The sequence below is a fragment of the Coffea eugenioides genome, chromosome 4, assembly GCF_003713205.1.
Source record: "Coffea eugenioides isolate CCC68of chromosome 4, Ceug_1.0, whole genome shotgun sequence".
Classification (NCBI taxonomy): domain Eukaryota; kingdom Viridiplantae; phylum Streptophyta; class Magnoliopsida; order Gentianales; family Rubiaceae; genus Coffea; species Coffea eugenioides.
The window spans coordinates 13,055,076-13,070,813 of record NC_040038.1 but is presented as its reverse complement, the minus strand read 5'-3'; the positions used below and the strand labels follow the sequence as shown (position 1 = coordinate 13,070,813).

The 15,738-nt window shown below is 35.8% G+C and overlaps 3 non-coding genes across 3 annotated transcripts; all 3 read left to right on the top strand.

Moving 5' to 3' along the window:
- The first annotated feature begins 950 nt into the window (after nt 1-950).
- Nucleotides 951-1,057, top strand: LOC113769692. The gene has a single exon (XR_003468240.1). It is a non-coding gene; the product is annotated as a small nucleolar RNA R71 (small nucleolar RNA).
- A 6,717-nt stretch (nt 1,058-7,774) lies between these two features.
- On the top strand, nt 7,775-7,881 carry LOC113769691. The gene has a single exon (XR_003468239.1). It is a non-coding gene; the product is annotated as a small nucleolar RNA R71 (small nucleolar RNA).
- A 6,719-nt stretch (nt 7,882-14,600) lies between these two features.
- LOC113769690 lies at nt 14,601-14,707 on the top strand. Its single transcript, XR_003468238.1, has one exon. It is a non-coding gene; the product is annotated as a small nucleolar RNA R71 (small nucleolar RNA).
- The last annotated feature ends 1,031 nt before the right edge of the window (nt 14,708-15,738 follow it).

The following is a 15,738-nucleotide window of genomic DNA, read 5'->3' as shown; positions in this document are numbered from 1 at the left end:
AAAACATTTTGAAAGAACTTTTCAAACTCCGATCCTGTCCATCTTTCTTCAACCTGTGAGGAAAAGTATCACATTAGAAACTTAATTTGGGATAAGTGCATCAATACAATGATAACATGACATTTTGACTTTCTTGCTCCCCTTCAATTGCTGCTTCTTGTCTTTTTCACCACTGATTTTATCAAATCGAATCCTCAACGGTTAACTCGCTTCTAAGATGATTGCATTGACATGCTCTCTCGGATTCACTTCGGTTTTTACTTGGTAATTCCCCAGGGATTCTATTGTTGATACATTGGCAATTTGGACCAATTTGAACCTCAAGTTTTCTGTACATCCAGCTATTGGTCACGCCCCTCAAACTCGCTCGAATCTATCCGAATCACATTAGCCAAGTTTTTCTCCACGCGATCTCCCAACTGGTTTAGTTTCAGCTGTGTTGCCTTGGTTGAAATCCCGGCGGATTGGTTGGCCTTTGTTGATTGCCTTGATCTTTCCATCCAAAGTTTGGATGATTTCTCCACCCCGGATTGTAAGTATTCGAATAGGGATTAGTTGGAGCATTTCGGTTGTAATTATTGACAAATTGTACCTGCTCAGAATCAACACACTCATTAATATCATGTTCACCTCCACAGAAAGAGCAACAAGCTACGTGTGCATTAGATGAACTTGGACCAACTCCACCTTGTCCACTTAGCAATTTCATCACATTATTCATTTGAGCACTCAGCATATTGAGAGTGTCCATTTCTATCATACCTGCGTGACGTCTCGTATTACCTCTTTCATTGGCCCATTGGTAGTTATTTGCGGCCATTTCTTCTATCAAATTCTGAGCTTCTTGGGGTGATTTACCCATTAAAGCTCCACCTGCGGCTGCATCAATAATAGTTTTAGTGGAGAAAGATAAACCATTATAAAAGGTTTGTATGATTAACCATTCCGGCAGTCCATGATGTGGACATTTCCGAAGCAAATCTCTAAACCTTTCCCATGCCTCATATAATGATTCTCCCTCCAATTGACTAAAACTAGTGATATCCATTCTAAGCTTAGCAGTCTTTCCTGGTGAAAAATACTTATTCAAAAATGCCCTTGATAAATCATCCCATGTGGTAAAAGTGTTAGGAGCATGAGAGTGTAACCACATTTTTGCCTTATCTCTTAATGAAAATGGGAACAACCGTAACCTTATAGCATCATCACTAACTCCATTCATTTTAATTGTATCACATATTTCTAAGAATGTAGCTAAGTGTGAGTTAGGATCTTCTACAACATTACCTCCAAATTGAGATTGTTGAACCATTTGGATAAGTGATGGCTTAATCTCAAAGTTGTTAGCATTTACCGTAGGCCTTACTATGCTTGTTTGAGATCCTTGTGTTCCCGGTAGAGCAAAATCTCGTAGAACTCGCCTATTTGCTTCATTTTCAGCCATTTCTTCTTCAAATGGTAGTTCTATCAAAATTTCCTCTATCGGTTGCCAAATCTCTTGCTCCTCCTGCTGTTGTGTGTGCCTCCTTTGTCTACGTAGTGTCCTCTCAATTTCTGGATCGAAAGGTGCGACTTCTCGAGACTCCCGGTGCATACACTACAAACAGAAATAAGGGATATTATGCAACTTCAATGGTAAAAAAAAAAAAACTGATTACAATATAAGATTAAATATAATCTAAAAAATAAAGCTGTCTAAATTAATAAAGATGATTAGGCTCTAATATTGCCGCTCCCCGGCAACGGCGCCAAAAACTTGACGGGTTTTTACTTTAAGTGCAAGTTTAATTCCGAATTTACACCCGTTGGACTGCAAGTATACAGGTCGCAATTGTAGTACAAGATGTGTATCGGGTCGATCCCACGAGGAGCAATTAAAACAATTATTAGATACTAATTTACTCTATTATTTAGACTTACAATTAATTTGAGCAGAAACTTTAGAATTTAATTCAACTACAAAAATTCTTAAATAGATAAATGCAATTTCACAATAGAAGTAGAATTCACTAAATATTAAGATCTAGGGATGTAGATTCCACATATAACACAAAAGATATAAAACGAATGAATTTAACACTTGTTACTGCTCTTGTTTAACCAAGGATTCATTTCCAACAATACCAAAATCACATTTTCATGATAATAATGGGTTAAAACAAGTTATTTCCTAATCTCTTGGAAAATACTAAATTGTTTTGTGCATCCTGAATATAGATTATCCACTTGAATGTATTTCTATTCTCAATGAATATACTACTCAAGCTCTACTTATGGTCGTTCCATTAATTTTGTACCAATTTCTCAATGAGTAAAACAATATAAACCTGCTATGGTGATTCAGCAACAAACAAGTAATCCAACATACAGCAAGTAGATAAGTTAATACAAGACAAAAAGCATAAATCACAATCACTTCATATCATTTTTGGCATAAGCTTCATCTACTCCTAATCAAGGAAATAGCTACTCATCGAATTGATTTAACAATCAAAACTCACAAGTTTTAATAATGCAAACATCATGAAGTACAAGTTAAGAAAGGTAAAAGAAAGCTTAGCCATTGAAGGTAAAGGTCTTCCATTCTGCTATGTTCTTGTACACAGAGATGGTTACAAGTGAAAAACCAAAATCTTCTCTACGAATCTTAACTAAGAGAGAAACTGGTTGCAAGAAGGCAATAGCTACGTATGGGATGCCAGGCTTCTCCCCTGATGCTTTTCTGCATAAAAGGTGGTAGAAAAATTCATTCCTCTCACTTCATAAATTCCTCCACTCAGATTTTGGTAAAAAGAAGTCAAAGATATGAATGTTACTTTTTGTACACACTCAATGTTGTCCTTCTCTTTATGCATGAAGCATGTGCAACGAATTCCCTTGCATCTTATAAGCTGGAAAGTGGTAATTGAACACCAGAGATTGACTGAGTCAATTGCAGATTTCGGCTATAAAACGCGCCTACACAAAACGCGGCATAATCTCGCGTTTTGTCTACTCGCGTTTTCACTCTGGCCTTATTTCAACTGAGATTTTCTCCATGATAAAGGCCAAACTAGCTTTTGTGCAAAACACAAAAGTTGTAGCCCTTTGAGTTAGCTTTCCAATGCTTCAAGAATCATCCAAATCGGAGCTTTGTAACCTGAGATATGATCGAAATAATGTCACCTGTTCAAACCTCTGTTTTAACTTCCGACCACAGAATGCAGCTTCTGTATTCCAACGTTTTGCCCATGAAGATGGCAGAAATGGATTTCGATGCCTTCATACGAATTGTAGGTCTCTTTCTTAGCTTTAAAATGGTATAAAGATCACCTCAATCCGATAAGTGTAGCTCCCGATATGGTCAAAATATTGAAGAGTGTCAAAACTAACTTGTATTGCATTTCCTCACTTGAATGTTTTTCACTTCATTCTTCTTGTTGCCACTTGAATTCATCACCAAATCTCTATTTTTTACCTCATTTGACATCCTTTGGTGATTGAATCATCATTCCTGCATAAAAATGAAGTTTTTACCATTAAAATCAATAGAAATGCAATATTATCCACTTTTACCAAAAATATATAATTTTACCAAAAACCTCTTTATTTTATTTATAAAACTAAATAATCAACTCAAAATTAACTAATAAAATGTACTTAAAAATACGTAAAATAAACTCTTATCAAATACCCCCACACTTGAATCATTGCTTGTCCTCAAGCAATATAAAATTCTAACCATCAATGATCCAAAAAAATTGAAAATAAACATATGTAGTATTTCAACTCTATTTCCTTGAATCAAGGTAAATAACCCTTATGTGATCTTTCCATTAAGTTCAAGTACTCATAATATCAAGCAAAGAAGAGCCAAGAATACCATAATTTTACCAATTCAACTCAACTTCTTATTTTTATCAAATTTCGCAAGCAAGCAACTCCTATAGTCAATAAAGATGCTAACTAATCTCATGATCAACTTCTTATTTTTCTTAAAGAGGGATTTAATTTACTTTTTATTTATTTATTTATTATTATTATTATTTTTTTATATATTTTAAGGGTTAAATATTACTTAAGTTGTGAAAAATGCCTTTTGACGCGAAGATCAACATTTTTAGATGCAGATCCCCGGTTACTCAACATTTCACATACTCAAGTTGCTTTGCATACTCTTAATTCAAGTACCTTTTTACGCGAATGTCGACATTTGTAGATGCCAACCCCCGGTTACTCGGTATGAGAATCATTGGAGTAGAATAACCCCTTTTTTTTTTCAATATATATATATATATAATAAAATTCCCTCTAAGAGTAATCATGAGAAGAGTATGACACTTATTAACCATATTAATTTCTTATCTTATAAAATTAGATAAAAAGAAGAATTTTCATCAAATATACAAAATGTAGGCATAATCTTCTCCACTTTACTAGATATACTTTCCTATAGATGTAAAAATTATAATCACATAAAAATCATTTCCAAATTTCATGAGAAAAGAAGTATCAAAACCGCATATATTTATTTCAAAAGGATAAGTGACAAAATTTTATTTATTTGTTATAGTTAATAACATATATATGTATAAGATTTTGGAAAAATTTTAACAGAGTCTCCCCTTAAAAGTGGACTAAAACTCCCTGCCAGCAACTACAAGAAACACCATTTAAGCACAAGAATTATATCAAACACAACTAAAACCACAAGTATCATACATATTTCTCCCCCCACACTTAAATTACACATTGTCCTCAATGTGTAGGGAAGAAATGAAACAAAAGAAGAAAAGAAAAGAAAGAAGTACTCCCCAAGTCAATGGCTGAGATCCTTATCAGCCACTAATCACGAACCACTGTCAAAATACAAGTACCTACCACATAGAAAACAGAAAAATAAAATGAAGTTAAACATCTTAAGTTCCGCAAGTTAAGATAATTAGGCAAGCAAGTTCATCAACTAAAGATAGCTTCTGCAGTGTGTCAAGTTAGTCATCCCCCTCGGCATCATCGTCATCCTCTGCATCATGATTGGGCGGTGGATGAATGCCCAAATGATCTTCAATTCGGCTTAGACGATTATGGAGTAAAAATGAAGATTTGTGAGTTGGGTAGAAGGAAAAAGGAAAAACGCGGCTGGAAAAATGGAAAAGTGAAGAAATGTTCTGGAAATCGCGTTTTTGAAGCAGAAAAGTGAACCGAAAACGCGACTAAAAACGCGCCTTCAACGCACGTTTTTAAAGACGCGTTTTCTGCACAAATCTCGCAGAATTGAAAACGCGGTTACGTATGAAAACGCGACTTAAAGTCGCGTTTATCTGTGTCGCGTTTTCCAGTTTTGCTCAGGCGAGAAAACGCGACTTCCTCCAAAACGCGACTTCAAGTCGCGTTTTAAAGGCGCGTTTTCTGTTCTGCAGGCGCAGAATTGAAAACGCGATTCTGAGAAACGCGACTTGTAGTCACGTTTTCTTGGAAAACGCGTTTTCTGCTTCGATTTTTAGCAGAATTTCAACTTTTGAAAAATTACAAAAGGTACCCCAATGACTCAAAATGCATCATAGATCATTTGTTTGCCAATTTTAATGACTGGAACAAATGTAAAACATTAAAAACATGCATTTTACCCCTTTATAATGAATCAAAAACACCTTTAACGCAAATCGAGGGGTTGAGTTGTTTGATCAAAGTTCGCCTTTTTTGTACTCAATTGGTCCTCCTTGCCTTCAATTGCCAACCCTACATTACAAAAACAACAATTTAGCTAAAACATTGATTCAAACCACAAAATCACACCAAGTTAACAAATATAACCTAAATATTGGGTTGCCTCCCAATTAGCGCTTTTGTTTATAGTCGTTGGCTCGACTGAAAAAGTTGAATCACTTTAGAGCATTAGAGAGAGATTTTCTCCCCATGGGTCGAAACTCCCGAACCAATCCACCATGTGGTGAACCATGCATTGATCTTCATAGTCCAATTTCCTCAAATGCCAAGGAGGAATATTAGACTTGTCATAGAGAGGCTCAACTTCACCTTGGAGTGGATTTTGCTTGTCTTTTCTGAATTGGCTCAACTTTTCACCATTTTCTTCATGGAATGGAGAATTTATTAAGCCAACTTCCATCCTTATCTTCTCCTCCTTTGTTCCTACACCATGAAAGTTAGTACCAAGGACATTTATAAATTTAACTTCTCGGTCCTTTCTTGGTTAACCTTTTCATCATATGGCATATTAGACACAAGAGCAGTAGGCTCTATACTCCCTTCTTTATTATCCAAATTGAATTCCAATTCCTCACCATTAACCCGTAATATAAGCTTACCTTTTTCTACATCAATTATAGTTCGTGCAGTGGCTAAAAACGGTCGTCCTAGAATAATTGGCATTCTCACATCTTCTTCAATATCTAAGACAACAAAATCCACAGGTATTATAGATTGTCTTACCTTTATGAGCACATTTTCCAAAATACCCATGGGACGTGTGATTGACCGATCCGCCAATTGCAATGTAATATTGGTAGCTTTTAGCTCTTGAAGTCCCAATCTCCGGGCAACCGATAACGGCATAAGTGACACACTTGCACCTAAATCACATAAAGCATTAGAAAAATGCAATTGACCAATAGTGCAAGGAATAGAAAAACTTCCCGGATCTTTCAATTTAGGAGGGAGTTTATTCTTAATCAATGCACTACACTCTTCCGTTAATGCTATCATCTCATTATCTACAATTTTTCTCTTCTTTGACATGATGTCTTTCAAGAAACGTGCATAAGAGGGAATCTGTGTTATAGCATCAATGAAAGGAATGTTAATGTGCAATTGTTTAAACATTTTGAAGAACTTTTCAAACTCCCGATCCTGTCCATTTTTCTTCAACCTGTGAGGAAAAGGTATCACATTAGAATTTAATTTGGGATGAAGTGCATCAATATCAATGATAACATGATCATTTTGACTTTCTTGCTCCCCTTCAATTGCTTGCTTCTTGTCTTTTTCACCACCTGAATTTTCAAAATCGAATCCCTCAACCGTTTTACCGCTTCTAAGAATGATTGCATTGACATGCTCTCTCGGATTCACTTCGGTTTTACTTGGTAATTCACCAGGGTTTCTATTGTTGATCACATTGGCAATTTGACCAATTTGAACCTCCAAGTTTCTGTACATCCCAGCTAATTGGTCCAACCGCCCCTCAACTCGCTCGAATCTATCCGAAGTCACCTTAGCAAGTTTTTCCACCGCGATCTCCCAACTTGGTTTAGTTTCAGCCTGTGGTTGCCTTGGTTGAAATCCCGGCGGATTGGTTGGCCTTTGTTGATTGCCTTGATCTTTCCATCCAAAGTTTGGATGATTTCTCCACCCCGGATTGTAAGTATTCGAATAGGGATTATTTGGAGCATTTCGGTTGTAATTATTGACAAATTGTACCTGCTCAGAATCAACACACTCATTAATATCATGTTCACCTCCACAGAAAGAGCAACAAGCTACGTGTGCATTAGATGAACTTGGACCAACTCCACCTTGTCCACTTAGCAATTTCATCACATTATTCATTTGAGCACTCAGCATATTGAGAGTGTCCATTTCTATCATACCTGCGTGACGTCTCGTATTACCTCTTTCATTGGCCCATTGGTAGTTATTTGCGGCCATTTCTTCTATCAAATTCTGAGCTTCTTGGGGTGATTTACCCATTAAAGCTCCACCTGCGGCTGCATCAATAATAGTTTTAGTGGAGAAAGATAAACCATTATAAAAGGTTTGTATGATTAACCATTCCGGCAGTCCATGATGTGGACATTTCCGAAGCAAATCTCTAAACCTTTCCCATGCCTCATATAATGATTCTCCCTCCAATTGACTAAAACTAGTGATATCCATTCTAAGCTTAGCAGTCTTTCCTGGTGGAAAATACTTATTCAAAAATGCCCTTGATAAATCATCCCATGTGGTAAAAGTGTTAGGAGCATGAGAGTGTAACCACATTTTTGCCTTATCTCTTAATGAAAATGGGAACAACCGTAACCTTATAGCATCATCACTAACTCCATTCATTTTAATTGTATCACATATTTCTAAGAATGTAGCTAAGTGTGAGTTAGGATCTTCTACAGCATTACCTCCAAATTGAGATTGTTGAACCATTTGGATAAGTGATGGCTTAATCTCAAAGTTGTTAGCATTTACCGTAGGCCTTACTATGCTTGTTTGAGATCCTTGTGTTCCCGGTAGAGCAAAATCTCGTAGAACTCGCCTATTTGCTTCATTTTCAGCCATTTCTTCTTCAAATGGTAGTTCTATCAAAATTTCCTCTATCGGTTGCCAAATCTCTTGCTCCTCCTGCTGTTGTGTGTGCCTCCTTTGTCTACGTAGTGTCCTCTCAATTTCTGGATCGAAAGGTGCGACTTCTCGAGACTCCCGGTGCATACACTACAAACAGAAATAAGGGATATTATGCAACTTCAATGGTAAAAAAAAAAAAACTGATTACAATATAAGATTAAATATAATCTAAAAAATAAAGCTGTCTAAATTAATAAAGATGATTAGGCTCTAATATTGCCGCTCCCCGGCAACGGCGCCAAAAACTTGACGGGTTTTTACTTTAAGTGCAAGTTTAATTCCGAATTTACACCCGTTGGACTGCAAGTATACAGGTCGCAATTGTAGTACAAGATGTGTATCGGGTCGATCCCACGAGGAGCAATTAAAACGATTATTAGATACTAATTTACTCTATTATTTAGACTTACAATTAATTTGAGCAGAAACTTTAGAATTTAATTCAACTACAAAAATTCTTAAATAGATAAATGCAATTTCACAATAGAAGTAGAATTCACTAAATATTAAGATCTAGGGATGTAGATTCCACATATAACACAAAAGATCTAAAACGAATGAATTTAACACTTGTTACTGCTCTTGTTTAACCAAGGATTCATTTCCAACAATACCAAAATCACATTTTCATGATAATAATGGGTTAAAACAGATTAGTTTTTCCTAATCTCTTGGAAAATACTAAATCTGTTTTGTGCATACCTGAAATATAGATTTTATCCACTTGAATGTATTTCTATTCTCATGAATATACTACTCAAGCTCTACTTATGTCATTCCATTATTTTTACCATTTCTCAATGAGTAAAAACAACTATAAACCTGCTATTGGTGATCAAGCAACAACAAGTAATCCAACATACACAAGTAGATAAGTTAATACAAGACATAACAAGCATAAATCACAATCACTTCATATCATTTGGCCATAAGCTTCATCTACTCCCTAGATAAAGGAAATTAGCTACTCATGAATGATTTAACAATCAAACTCACAAGTTTATTAATGCAAAACATCATGAAGTACAAGTATAAGAAAGGTAAAAGAAAGCTTAGCCAATTGAAGGTAAAGCTCTCCAATTCCTGCTATGTTCTTGTACAAGATGGTTACAAGTGAAAAACCAAATGCTTCTCTAAGAACTCTTAACTAGAGAGAAAACTTGTTGCAAGAAGGAAAACTAGCTACGTATGGTGATGCCAGGCTTCTCCCCTGTGTTTCTGCATAAAAGGTGGTAGAAATTCCATTCCTCTCACTTCATAATTTCCTCCACTCAGATTTTGTAAAAAGAAGTCAAAGATATGATGTTTCCTTTTTGTCCACACTCATTTGGTCTTCTCTTTTATTGCAGAAGCATGTGCACCGAATTCCCTTGCATCTTATAGCTGGAAAGTGGTATGAACACAAGAGAATTGACTGAGTCAAATTGCAGAATTTCGGCTATAAAACGCGCCTACACAAAACGCGGCATAAACTCGCGTTTTGTCTACTCGCGTTTTCACTCTGGCCTTATTTCAACTGAGATTTTCTCCATGATAAAGGCCAAACTAGCTTTTGTGCAAAACACAAAAGTTGTAGCCCTTTGAGTTAGCTTTCCAATGCTTCAAGAATCATCCAAATCGGAGCTTTGTAACCTGAGATATGATCGAAATAATGTCACCTGTTCAAACCTCTGTTTTAACTTCCGACCACAGAATGCAGCTTCTGTATTCCAACGTTTTGCCCATGAAGATGGCAGAAATGGATTTCGATGCCTTCATACGAATTGTAGGTCTCTTTCTTAGCTTTAAAATGGTATAAAGATCACCTCAATCCGATAAGTGTAGCTCCCGATATGGTCAAAATATTGAAGAGTGTCAAAACTAACTTGTATTGCATTTCCTCACTTGAATGTTTTTCACTTCATTCTTCTTGTTGCCACTTGAATTCATCACCAAATCTCTATTTTTTACCTCATTTGACATCCTTTGGTGATTGAATCATCATTCCTGCATAAAAATGAAGTTTTTACCATTAAAATCAATAGAAATGCAATATTATCCACTTTTACCAAAAATATATAATTTTACCAAAAACCTCTTTATTTTATTTATAAAACTAAATAATCAACTCAAAATTAACTAATAAAATGCACTTAAAAATACGTAAAATAAACTCTTATCAAATACCCCCACACTTGAATCATTGCTTGTCCTCAAGCAATATAAAATTCTAACCATCAATGATCCAAAAAAATTGAAAATAAACATATGTAGTATTTCAACTCTATTTCCTTGAATCAAGGTAAATAACCCTTATGTGATCTTTCCATTAAGTTCAAGTACTCATAATATCAAGCAAAGAAGAGCCAAGTATACCATAATTTTACCAATTCAACTCAACTTCTTATTTTTATCAAATTTCGCAAGCAAGCAACTCCTATAGTCAATAAAGATGCTAACTAATCTCATGATCAACTTCTTATTTTTCTTAAAGAGGGATTTAATTTACTTTTTATTTATTTATTTATTATTATTATTATTTTTTTATATATTTTAAGGGTTAAATATTACTTAAGTTGTGAAAAATGCCTTTTGACGCGAAGATCAACATTTTTAGATGCAGATCCCCGGTTACTCAACATTTCACATACTCAAGTTGCTTTGCATACTCTTAATTCAAGTACCTTTTTACGCGAATGTCGACATTTGTAGATGCCAACCCCCGGTTACTCGGTATGAGAATCATTGGAGTAGAATAACCCCTTTTTTTTTTCAATATATATATATATAATAAAATTCCCTCTAAGAGTAATCATGAGAAGAGTATGACACTTATTAACCATATTAATTTCTTATCTTATAAAATTAGATAAAAAGAAGAATTTTCATCAAATATACAAAATGTAGGCATAATTTTCTCCACTTTACTAGATATACTTTCCTATAGATGTAAAAATTATAATCACATAAAAATCATTTCCAAATTTCATGAGAAAAGAAGTATCAAAACCGCATATATTTATTTCAAAAGGATAAGTGACAAAATTTTATTTATTTGTTATAGTTAATAACATATATATGTATAAGATTTTGGAAAAATTTTAACAGAGTCTCCCCTTAAAAGTGGACTAAAACTCCCTGCCAGCAACTACAAGAAACACCATTTAAGCACAAGAATTATATCAAACACAACTAAAACCACAAGTATCATACATATTTCTCCCCCCACACTTAAATTACACATTGTCCTCAATGTGTAGGGAAGAAATGAAACAAAAGAAGAAAAGAAAAGAAAGAAGTACTCCCCAAGTCAATGGCTGAGATCCTTATCAGCCACTAATCACGAACCACTGTCAAAATACAAGTACCTACCACATAGAAAACAGAAAAATAAAATGAAGTTAAACATCTTAAGTTCCGCAAGTTAAGATAATTAGGCAAGCAAGTTCATCAACTAAAGATAGCTTCTGCAGTGTGTCAAGTTAGTCATCCCCCTCGGCATCATCGTCATCCTCTGCATCATGATTGGGCGGTGGATGAATGCCCAAATGATCTTCAATTCGGCTTAGACGATTATGGAGTAAAAATGAAGATTTGTGAGTTGGGTAGAAGGAAAAAGGAAAAACGCGGCTGAAAAAATGGAAAAGTGAAGAAATGTTCTGGAAATCGCGTTTTTGAAGCAGAAAAGTGAACCGAAAACGCGACTAAAAACGCGCCTTCAACGCGCGTTTTTAAAGACGCGTTTTCTGCACAAATCTCGCAGAATTGAAAACGCGGTTACGTATGAAAACGCGACTTAAAGTCGCGTTTATCTGTGTCGCGTTTTCCAGTTTTGCTCAGGCGAGAAAACGCGACTTCCTCCAAAACGCGACTTCAAGTCGCGTTTTAAAGGCGCGTTTTCTGTTCTGCAGGCGCAGAATTGAAAACGCGATTCTGAGAAACGCGACTTGTAGTCACGTTTTCTTGGAAAACGCGTTTTCTGCTTCGATTTTTAGCAGAATTTCAACTTTTGAAAAATTACAAAAGGTACCCCAATGACTCAAAATGCATCATAGATCATTTGTTTGCCAATTTTAATGACTGGAACAAATGTAAAATATTAAAAACATGCATTTTACCCCTTTATAATGAATCAAAAACACCTTTAACGCAAATCGAGGGGTTGAGTTGTTTGATCAAAGTTCGCCTTTTTTGTACTCAATTGGTCATCCTTGCCTTCAATTGCCAACCCTACATTACAAAAACAACAATTTAGCTAAAACATTGATTCAAACCACAAAATCACACCAAGTTAACAAATATAACCTAAATATTGGGTTGCCTCCCAATTAGCGCTTTTGTTTATAGTCGTTGGCTCGACTGAAAAAGTTGAATCACTTTAGAGCATTAGAGAGAGATTTTCTCCCCATGGGTCGAAACTCCCGAGCCAATCCACCATGTGGTGAACCATGCATTGATCTTCATAGTCCAATTTCCTCAAATGCCAAGGAGGAATATTAGACTTGTCATAGAGAGGCTCAACTTCACCTTGGAGTGGATTTTGCTTGTCTTTTCTGAATTGGCTCAACTTTTCACCATTTTCTTCATGGAATGGAGAATTTATTAAGCCAACTTCCATCCTTATCTTCTCCTCCTTTGTTCCTACACCATGAAAGTTAGTACCAAGGACATTTATAAATTTAACTTCTTCGGTCCTTTCTTGGTTAACCTTTTCATTATATGGCATATTAGACACAAGAGCAGTAGGCTCTATACTCCCTTCTTTATTATCCAAATTGAATTCCAATTCCTCACCATTAACCCGTAATATAAGCTTACCTTTTTCTACATCAATTATAGTTCGTGCAGTGGCTAAAAACGGTCGTCCTAGAATAATTGGCATTCTCACATCTTCTTCAATATCTAAGACAACAAAATCCACAGGTATTATAGATTGTCTTACCTTTATGAGCACATTTTCCAAAATACCCATGGGACGTGTGATTGACCGATCCGCCAATTGCAATGTAATATTGGTAGCTTTTAGCTCCTGAAGTCCCAATCTCCGGGCAACCGATAACGGCATAAGTGACACACTTGCACCTAAATCACATAAAGCATTAGAAAAATGCAATTGACCAATAGTGCAAGGAATAGAAAAACTTCCCGGATCTTTCAATTTAGGAGGGAGTTTATTCTTAATCAATGCACTACACTCTTCCGTTAATGCTATCATCTCATTATCTAGAATTTTCCTCTTCTTTGACATGATGTCTTTCAAGAAACGTGCATAAGAGGGAATCTGTGTTATAGCATCAATGAAAGGAATGTTAATGTGCAATTGTTTAAACATTTTGAAGAACTTTTCAAACTCCTGATCATGTCCATCTTTCTTCAATCTGTGAGGAAAAGGTATCACATTAGAATTTAATTTGGGATGAAGTGCATCAATATCAATGATAACATGATCATTTTGACTTTCTTGCTCCCCTTCAATTGCTTGCTTCTTGTCTTTTTCACCACCTGAATTTTCAAAATCGAATCCCTCAACCGTTTTACCGCTTCTAAGAATGATTGCATTGACATGCTCTCTCGGATTCACTTCGGTTTTACTTGGTAATTCACCAAGGTTTCTATTGTTGATCACATTGGCAATTTGACCAATTTGAACCTCCAAGTTTCTGTACATCCCAGCTAATTGGTCCAACCGCCCCTCAACTCGCTCGAATCTATCCGAAGTCACCTTAGCAAGTTTTTCCACCGCGATCTCCCAACTTGGTTTAGTTTCAGCCTGTGGTTGCCTTGGTTGAAATCCCGGCGGATTGGTTGGCCTTTGTTGATTGCCTTGATCTTTCCATCCAAAGTTTGGATGATTTCTCCACCCCGGATTGTAAGTATTCGAATAGGGATTATTTGGAGCATTTCGGTTGTAATTATTGACAAATTGTACCTGCTCAGAATCAACACACTCATTAATATCATGTTCACCTCCACAGAAAGAGCAACAAGCTACGTGTGCATTAGATGAACTTGGACCAACTCCACCTTGTCCACTTAGCAATTTCATCACATTATTCATTTGAGCACTCAGCATATTGAGAGTGTCCATTTCTATCATACCTGCGTGACGTCTCGTATTACCTCTTTCATTGGCCCATTGGTAGTTATTTGCGGCCATTTCTTCTATCAAATTCTGAGCTTCTTGGGGTGATTTACCCATTAAAGCTCCACCTGCGGCTGCATCAATAATAGTTTTAGTGGAGAAAGATAAACCATTATAAAAGGTTTGTATGATTAACCATTCCGGCAGTCCATGATGTGGACATTTCCGAAGCAAATCTCTAAACCTTTCCCATGCCTCATATAATGATTCTCCCTCCAATTGACTAAAACTAGTGATATCCATTCTAAGCTTAGCAGTCTTTCCTGGTGAAAAATACTTATTCAAAAATGCCCTTGATAAATCATCCCATGTGGTAAAAGTGTTAGGAGCATGAGAGTGTAACCACATTTTTGCCTTATCTCTTAATGAAAATGGGAACAACCGTAACCTTATAGCATCATCACTAACTCCATTCATTTTAATTGTATCACATATTTCTAAGAATGTAGCTAAGTGTGAGTTAGGATCTTCTACAGCATTACCTCCAAATTGAGATTGTTGAACCATTTGGATAAGTGATGGCTTAATCTCAAAGTTGTTAGCATTTACCGTAGGCCTTACTATGCTTGTTTGAGATCCTTGTGTTCCCGGTAGAGCAAAATCTCGTAGAACTCGCCTATTTGCTTCATTTTCAGCCATTTCTTCTTCAAATGGTAGTTCTATCAAAATTTCCTCTATCGGTTGCCAAATCTCTTGCTCCTCCTGCTGTTGTGTGTGCCTCCTTTGTCTACGTAGTGTCCTCTCAATTTCTGGATCGAAAGGTGCGACTTCTCGAGACTCCCGGTGCATACACTACAAACAGAAATAAGGGATATTATGCAACTTCAATGGTAAAAAAAAAAACTGATTATAATATAAGATTAAATATAATCTAAAAAAAATAAAGCTGTCTAAATTAATAAAGATGATTAGGCTCTAATATTGCCGCTCCCCGGCAACGGCGCCAAAAACTTGACGGGTTTTTACTTTAAGTGCAAGTTTAATTCCGAATTTACACCCGTTGGACTGCAAGTATACAGGTCGCAATTGTAGTACAAGATGTGTATCGGGTCGATCCCACGAGGAGCAATTAAAACAATTATTAGATACTAATTTACTCTATTATTTAGACTTACAATTAATTTGAGCAGAAACTTTAGAATTTAATTCAACTACAAAAATTCTTAAATAGATAAATGCAATTTCACAATAGAAGTAGAATTCACTAAATATTAAGATCTAGGGATGTAGATTCCACATATAACACAAAAGATCTAAAACGAATGAATTTAACACTTGTTACT